Source organism: Balaenoptera physalus (genome assembly GCF_965194825.1).
Source record: "Balaenoptera physalus genome assembly, chromosome: 2".
Classification (NCBI taxonomy): Eukaryota; Metazoa; Chordata; class Mammalia; order Artiodactyla; family Balaenopteridae; genus Balaenoptera; species Balaenoptera physalus.
Window position 1 is genome coordinate 74848119 of NC_138883.1, and position 9027 is coordinate 74857145.

A 9027-nucleotide genomic window follows, 5' to 3' on the forward strand; every position below is an offset into this window, starting at 1 on the left:
GGTCACACATTTGGGGACAGTGAGGGAGATAAGTAGTACTGAAACTACCGAGTCCCTCACAGGAGCTCCATCAAACCTCTACTCTCTGATAATTAAAAAGTGACTTAACTACCCCTGCACGCTCCCACACACCCATTGGGCTTCCCTATTGTAGCCACCCCATCCCCTCAAGTCCAGCCCTTAGTGTTCCTTCTAATCAGATGCTCAAGATGTTTGTGGAGACACTACCAACCGTTGAACGCTCCTACAAAGGGTCTGAGAGCCTGTGGCCCAAGTAGACTACCAAATTTCGCAAATAAAAACCAGGACGCCTAGTTAAAGTTGAATTGCAGATAAACAGCAAATACTTTTTTGGAGTAAGCATGTCCCATGCAATATTTAGGACATAAATGGGCATCCTGTACTTTATCTGGCCACCCTAAACCTAAGCCACACATGCCAAGATGAGCATTCCTCTGCTCTGGGGTTGTCTTTGGCCCCAGCCTGGTTCCCAGAGACAAGGTGGCTCAACCCCAGGTCTCCGTCAGTTTGGGGTCCCTGCCTCCACTTCCCCAGGGGGGAGCAGTTGAAGGACTAGCCTACAGGGGTGAGTCTGCTTTAGGTAGCTGGGATGGGGGCTGGAGAGAGAGAGGTCCTGATTGGCTTGCTCAGTAGAGGAGTCAGATCGTAAGGCTGACTCCAGAACTTACCTGAACTGGTAAACAGGGCCTGATGTCCCTGGAGTGGTCATCCTCTTAATTAGGTTAAAACCAGACTAGAGATAGTGGATGGTGGGTGGGAGAGTGCTGGTGGTAGGGGTTTGTCAAGGTGGTTTTTTTTTTTAGCCTTCCTGCAGGACTCAGGAGATTCTGAGATTTCTTCTTTCTTGTAACACAGTGTTAAACTGATCTGATTAGCATTACAAGGGATTGAAGTTTAAGAGAATAGACATTTATAGACTTTAGGGGTCTAGGAATTTGTAAGATGTGGGGCAAAGTAGTACAAATAGCAGAGGACCTGTCTCTCATTCATTCTTACAACAAAGCAGAGTGGTCCTAAACTTAAGGGTGCATTACAATCATCTGGCTGGCTTGTTAAAAATTCAGGTTTCCAAATCCCTACCCGCTGAGATTCTAATTCATTTGATTTGGTTTGATGCTAAAAGCTGCAATTATAGGAAGCACTTCAGATGCTGAAGTTCAATGAATTCTGGGTGCAGGTCAATTTTGGTTTTACCATTTCTCTACTGCATGCTTGTGGGTAAATTATTTAGCATCTCTTTAATTTTCTTCTTCTGTCTTGTGTCTTGTAAGAATTAACCAAGATAATTCAAATAAACATTTAGTACATTTGTTTATGCTAAAAAGTTACCATATTATTATTATATACATACCTATTCAAAGCCAAGCATTATGTTAGGCACTAAGAACACCATTATCAAAAGTAAAGAAACACAGGGAATTCCCTGGCAGTCCAGTGGTTAGGACTCTGAGCTTTCACTGCAGACTCAATCTGCAGGGTTCAATCCCTGGTCGGGAAACTAAGATCCCACAGGCCGTGCAGCGTGGCCAAAAAAAAAAAAAAAAAAGTAAAGAAACAGGCTGCTCTAGTGGTAAACATAGGCTTTCTATCTTTTGCCACCCTAGGCTATTTGTCCCTTTGCAGAGTTGGCAACTTTGTTCTGGGAGCTCAGCTCAAACCTCCCCTCTTCTGAGGCCTTTGCTGTGACAACAGGGTCTAAAAGAGATGCCCAGTCACTCTATCACATTATTCTATTTTATTAAATTATCGTGCATATTTGTGGACTCATTTATTATCATTTTCCCTCCACTAGAGCCCAAGTTTCCTGGAGGACCTTGTCTGTCTTGTTCTCCGCTTTGCTGCCAGCCCCTAGGACAGAGAGTGGCACAGAGTACACAGTCGGTCCTTACCGGAGAAAGAAATGGATGAAAAGTCTAGTGAGGAGGTATATGTATAAACAAGTACCTAAAAAACAATGTGCTAAGTGTTATGGAAAGGGAATGTTGCCTGTCATTCCGGTAAACAAAGAATGTGACCTGCCATTCCAGTAAACAACGAATGTTGCCCGCCATCAAGCCATCAGCCAGTGTGGTCTCCCCCTGCACACTCCCACCCCATGGTGCGCCCTGAGGGGAAGTCAGGATGGAGAGAAACAGGAAACATTCTGTGCTCTGGATACTGGCCCTAGGTAGTTAAGATGCATATCTAAGGAAAAATTTCAGTGAGCCCCAGATGTTTGCATCTTCCCCATACATAGTAAAGCACTAAAATTAACTTGAGATGTCTGTTTTTTGTGATAAGCAGTCATATTTCCATGTTCGACTATGTTTTTGTTTTTGTTTTTTTTTAAGCAAAAACTGTATATCCTGGCTCCTCTTCGGAGCAGTTCCTCAGAGCTATCTGAGAGGCTGTCTCCCAGGCTACAGTCCTCAGTAAGGTCCCCAAATAAAACTTAACTCTCAACTTTTAGTTTGTGCATTTTTCTCTGATCATCAGTGTCAAGGGCTTTTGGAAGCTATACCATATAGGAAATTCCAGGCTACATCACTCCATGACAGGGCAACAAAATCTCCCACTTTTCTGAAAACCTGTAAGATGTAGAACTTCTGGGGGCAAGGATGACCTGGCTGGAACTGGTATTAGATCTCTCTAGACCTCATCTCTTGTGACAGTGCACAGAAGCACTGTGTATTGTATTTTGTTTCTGTGTGCCAACCCAGCTCTACAGTAGAGGTTGGAGAGAAGTAGGAAACTTGAACATATAGAAAATGCCTTTTATAACCAAAGTTAATAGATCCCTTAAGGCGTCCCTGTTACTGAACTGAACTTGTGTCTGCTCACCACACAGCAAAGCTAATTTACTGACACTGGGTTGTGGTGAAGGAAAGTATAGTAGTTATTGCAGGGCCCAGCCAGGAGTACAGGTGGTCTTGTACTCAAAAGACCTGAAATCCCCGATGGCTTTCAGGAAAGGGTTATTATTTTTTCTTTTTTAAAAAAATTTATTTATTAAAAATTTTTTAATCAAAGTTTTTTTTATTGAAGTATAGTTGATTTACAATGCTGTGTTAATTTCTGCTGTACAGCAAAGTGATTCAGTTATACACACACACACACACACACACACACACACACACACACATACACATACATATATATATACATATATATATATATATATATTCTTAAGTGCAACATTTGAAGTGAGGGTTGCAAGGGGCATGACTTTCTTCTGATTGGTTGGTGGTGAGGTAACAGGGTGGTGTTTCAGGAATTTTAATCATCAACCTTCTGGTTCCAACCAGTCTGGGGTCTATGTGCTTGTGCTCAGCATAGAGCCACCATCCTCCACCTGGGTGGGGATGTTAGTTTCTGCAGAACAGCTCAAAGATATATGTCAGATCATTATGCATATCCTTTGAGGAAGAACTTGGGCTGGTTTATCACTGAGCTATTGTTCCTTGACTGCTTTACCTTTGTTTCTGTGTTCCTTCACCTCCCTAATTAGTAACTGCTTGAGTCTGCTCTTTGGCACTCAGGGAAGGCCTAGGAGACCAAAGCCTTTTTCTACAAATAAGAAACAGGGGATACAGAGGGGCTTTTTTACCAGGGAGGGTCCTGCAGGGTTCTGCTTGGTTTCATCCCCAGAGCTGGGATATCTCAGGATTAGGCTGGATATAGAGTGGAGAAGACTCTCAGGCCTGCTCTAGGCAGGCCTCTGAGGAGAAACGTAAGGTTCTTATTTCTCCTTAGCTTCAAGGTAACATACACTATGTGCAAGTGTATCTTGTACCTCCAACGTATGTGATTTTGTAACAGGGAAGAGCCAAATCTGACTACATGTTGGATGTTTCTTTTACTTTAACCTTTGATTCCCGTTGCTTTTGTTCACTAAAAGGATACTGTCTATACACAATGGCCTGCCTCAGGGAACCCTGCCTCTCTGCCTGAACCAAAGTGCCTTTGTTCAGGGAAACATCCTGACCCTGTCCACCTGTGGATGGCTGCAAGAAAGAAGAAATTAACACAACCTCTCCCCAAGGCTGGCCATTCCAGGGGACATTGCAAATCTTATGGCCTCTTTACTTCCTCATCTCCTCCCCCTCTCTGTTCTATAAAAGGAACTGGCATCCAAACCCCATAAGATGGTTTTTCGGACACACTAGTCTGCCATCTTCTCAGTCTGCCGGCTTTCCGAATAAAGTCGTATTGTATCCCTTGCCTCAACACCTCTCTCCGATTTATTGGCCTGTCGTGCAGCAAGCAGAGCGAGCTTGGACTCGGTAACAATTTTACATATGATTTTATGTGTGATTAAAGTATTAATATGGTCTTTATGGATGGAAACTAATTTTAACAAACCCTCTTGTTGTGGTCTGAACGCGGGTTGGAAAAGAATCTCCAGACACAGGTAGAATGTAAAGAAGATAGAATTTATTAGAGGGAAGGGTTGCTGCCAGAACACCGGGCCGACTTCCTAGTAGTCTGGGAGAGTCGAGCCTGAACATGTGCTATTGATCAGTTTTTATAGCCAGAATACAAAAGAATGGTCCGAGGTGAAAATTTTGTTTACTGATGGTTGAGGCACATATACCTTCCTTCTATAGGGTGGGAGTGAGACAGGGAAGATGCCTTTCCTTATTTGGGACAGGCGGGCTCAGGAATTTCGTAACCATCGCAACATGCTGGGGAGGGCGATTAAGAGTCCGGTAGGGGGTGTGGCGTCGAAACATTTTCAGGCAGGGTCGTCCTTTGTCCTTGAAGCACCATTGTCCTTGGAGCACCACACCTCCTTCCTGTGCCTGTAAATCATATTAAATATTCCAGAAGTAGGTGGAACTGATGACCTGACAGTTCAGGCCTGGCAGGGATAGATTATTCTTTGGTTTCAAATGGGTGTCATCGCCTTTTGAATGAACTATGAATAAGGTGTGACCCTTAGAGTAAACAAAGGAACTGAGTACAATAGCTCTAAAGTTGCTCTCTCCAATATGACAGGTACTAGCCACATGTGGCTACTTAGATTTGAATTAATAAAAATTAAAGTTCCATCGCTTCTCGGCCTTTTGGCTAAGATCAAGTGTAGTATCTGTTCTTATCAGTTTAATATCTGATACGTTCTCTGTCTGAGAACAACATATTAAACAGATTTTTTGGAGCAGGAAGTTGGAGTAGGAGCTTGCTCCATCCACTTCACGCATTGATCTGGTATTGCAGTATCTCCAGGACTGGTGCACTCCTCTGGGGATAATAACTGAAGTTTAAAAAGCAATAACCAGACTTCCCTGGTGGTCCGGTGGGTAAGAATCCGCCTTCCAATACAGGGGGCACAGGTTCGATCCCTATGCTGTCACTGCAATGAGAAGCCCGCACACCGCAACGAAGAGTAGCCCTGCTCGCCTCAACTAGAGAAAGCCTGCGCACAGCAATGAAGACCCAGTGCAGCCAAAAATAAATACAGAAAAGAAAAGAAAAGAAAAGAGAAGAAAAGAAACAGCCCTAAAGAAGAGATGCATAGGTTGAGATACTGGGGAAGAGGCAAAGAGCTTCCATTCCCTCTCGGGATGTGTGACCCTCCCAGCATCTGGATGTGATCAGCAACTTATAAGTTCTTGGAACCCTTTTGGTTAGCGTTTTTTTAATGGAGGCTTCATTACATAGGCATGATTGATGATATAATTGGCCATTGGTGATTGAATTCAATCTCCAGCCCCTCTCCCTTCCTCGACCTTGAGAAGGAACTGAAAGTTCCAACCTTGGAATCATGTGGCAATCATTCCCCTGGCATCTAGCCCCCATCCTTAGGGACTTCCCAAAAGTCACTTCATTAACATAAACTCCAGTGTGGTTGAAACGGGTTTGTTACGAATAACAAAAGACATTCCTTCTACCTTTATTGCTCTGGAGCTATTTCCCGAAACTGGGGACAAAAACAAGTATTATAACAAAAGATGTTCCTATTGCTCTTACCACTTAGGAAATAATGAGGGTTTAAGGAGTTCTGTGCCAGGAAACAGAGATGAAGAACAAATGTATATTTCTGGTTATATCACACTGTCATACAAGGAAAGGGGGTTTTGGCCTCACTAGGGCCAAAGTTTAAAAGATGGAGCTGTTGCGTGCAATAGCAGAGAGAAGCAAAAGGAGGGATCTGAAGGAGAAAGTGAAAACACAAGGGAAAAGATTGGAAAACAGACTCTCATGCAGAGGTTTCCTTTAGAAGAGTCCTCTTCTTTGGAGGAGTTGTCTTTCTTTTGATAAAGAATGTCATTTCTTGCTGTAGAGAGATACATTGTAAAATCATGGCCTTTCTTTATAAGGGGACCTTCTTGCCCTTCTACTTTCCCATTGTTTTATGATGTTGAGTGTTGAAGGGTAGCAGAATATGCCACCCCCAAAATATGCCACCTTAGCATAAGGATTATTTTGAGCTGAAGGCAACTGGGAAGAAGCAGATGCAAGGACAGCTCTCTGCCCTCCTCCTATTTGCCTAAAAGCAGGACAGAAAGATGTCTCCCCTCCTCTCTCTACCAGGAAGGACAGAACTCTAGATCCTTACCAGCCCAGACAGGGCACCAGAGGAATCTACATAACAAACGTCACTAATTAGCCCTTATTTTTCATTAATGCTTCATATATTTACTTTCTCACAATTTGCTGCCCTAGAAGCTCAAAGTTCTTTTTCTCTGTCTTGTTACTTCTCTAAAAATGTATTGCTCTTTTTGTTAAGATGCTATTGTTAAGGGCTTCCCTGGTGGCGCAGTGGTTGAGAGTCTGCCTGCCAATGCAGGGGACACGGGTTCGAGTCCTGGTCTGGGAGGATCCCACATGCCGCGGAGCAACTAGGCCCGTGAGCCACAACTACTGAGCCTGCGCGTCTGGAGCCTGTTCTCCGCAACAAGAGAGGCCGCGGTGGTGAGAGGCCCGCGCACCGCGATGAAGAGTGGCCCCCGCTTGCGGCAACTAGAGGAAGCCCTCGCACAGAAACGAAGACCCAACACAGCCAAAAATAAATAAATTTTAAAAATTAAAAAAAAAATTAAAAAAAAAAAAAAAAAAAAGATGCTATTGTTAAAAACAAGACAACAGGCTCAAAATGGAGTCACTTATGCTAACTTAATTACAATTTCAGCTCTCCCAGAAATGGAATCTTAAACCAGTCAATCAGGGATTGCCTGATCAGTACTAGTTAGGTAATCTGCCTAATAGACCCCTGCCATCCGCTAAAGGAAAGTGACCTTGCCGTAACCAATCTGCTTTTTTGTCTAGTATAATCTAATTGTTCCCTCTCCCTTCTGCCTATAAAAGTCTCTTATTTTAGATAGCTCCTCAGAGTGCCTTTCTATGTGCTGGTTGGATGCTGCCCAACTCATGAATTGTTGAATAAAGCCAATAAAATCTTTAAATTTTACTGAGTTGAATCTTGCTTGTTAACATTATATAAGCCCAAGTTCTAACCACCCTTTTGAGTTACTTGTAACTGAGTGCTCCCCTGTGTATGTGCGATGCATATGTTAGGAAAATTGTTTGTTTTTCTCTTGTTAATCTGTTTTTTGTCAGTCTAAATTATAGGGCCAATGAACCTGAGTAGAGGGAAACAGTTTTTCTTCTCAGTGTTTTAGTAACAAAACATCTAAGGTCTACTCTGACTGCAGCTTCAACTTATAAATTTGATTTGCCCTCTGAGAGCCATCTGGGTTGAAGTCCCTCCAGTACCCAATATTTTGCATGCCCAAAATATTGGGGCTCTGTGCTTTGCCAACTTCTAATTATTCAGAAAAATAGGGAAGCAGACATAGTTAATTACCAGGGTTATTGATAGTTGATAAGAGCAAATATATCCTGAACATTTACTCTGTGTCAAGTGCTATGTTAAATGCTTAATGTTAACATTATCTCATTTAATCCCCACAACCTGCCAACTAAAGAAGGTCACTCTCACCATCCAACTCTAAAAGGATTGAGTCATTAGCCACTGTGGTTGCTGACTTTCAATACATCCTGAAAGGAGTTCAGGGCAGAGGTCAGGAATGAGGCACTCTGTGCTTTGGGAAAACTGGCAGAACAGGCCTTCAGATAGATATTTTCAGGAGAAAATTTTATGAACCCAATTGAGACAGGAGGGTCGGGGGCAGGACACAACCTTTAAAAGAATGACACACAGGGGAATTTCCTGGTGGTCCAGTGGTTAAGACTTGACGCTTTCACTGAAGGGGCCCGGGGTTCAATCCCTGGTCAGGGAACTAAGATCCCACAAGCCATGTGGCCTGGCCCCCCCCAAAAAAAGAATGACACAGCTGTAGAGGATAGGACAAATACTGGTTAGAATCAACTAGGCCCAAGATGGGAGGAGATTCGAATTCCAGTAGACCTTGAGCCTCATTTTAAGCTCATGGTAATACATGTACGTGCTAAATGACACACCCACCAGCACCATGACAGTTCTGAGGCTGGCCAAAAAAGGCCAAAAAGTGGGCAGCGGTCCAGCTCCTGGAAATCTCAGCCCCTTCCCCCAAATAGTTGGAATAATCCTCCCACTTGTTAGATTATGAAATTACCCAGCCCATAAAAACTAACGACCTCGTACTCTGGGGCCTATCTCCTGAGATGACCCACTTTCTGTCTGTGGAGTGTGTAACTCCTGAATAAATCTGCTTTCACTCTATTTCAGCTAGCTCTTGAATTCTTTCCTGCAGGAAGCCAAGGACCCTCCTTGGTGGCCCATCTCTTCTTGCTGTTTTAAGTAGTCCAGAAAGATTTAGGTCATTATATTCATGTTTGACTTTGCAGATCTCAGAAAACGATGCATTCAGTAAGTGAATTTTTCATCTCTTCTGCTTTCCCCCTTTGGGAGTTCCTGTGGAGATGTTATGATAATAGTTGACATGGATGAAAGGCAGACAAAACATAAGGAAGAGACTACTGGAAGGAGCCTGGCTGATTCCCCTGAGCAATCCACTCCTAAATGATTAAAAAGCATCAGCCTGGCCTTTCAAGTTTGAAGTTGAATACTGGTGAGGAAGCTAC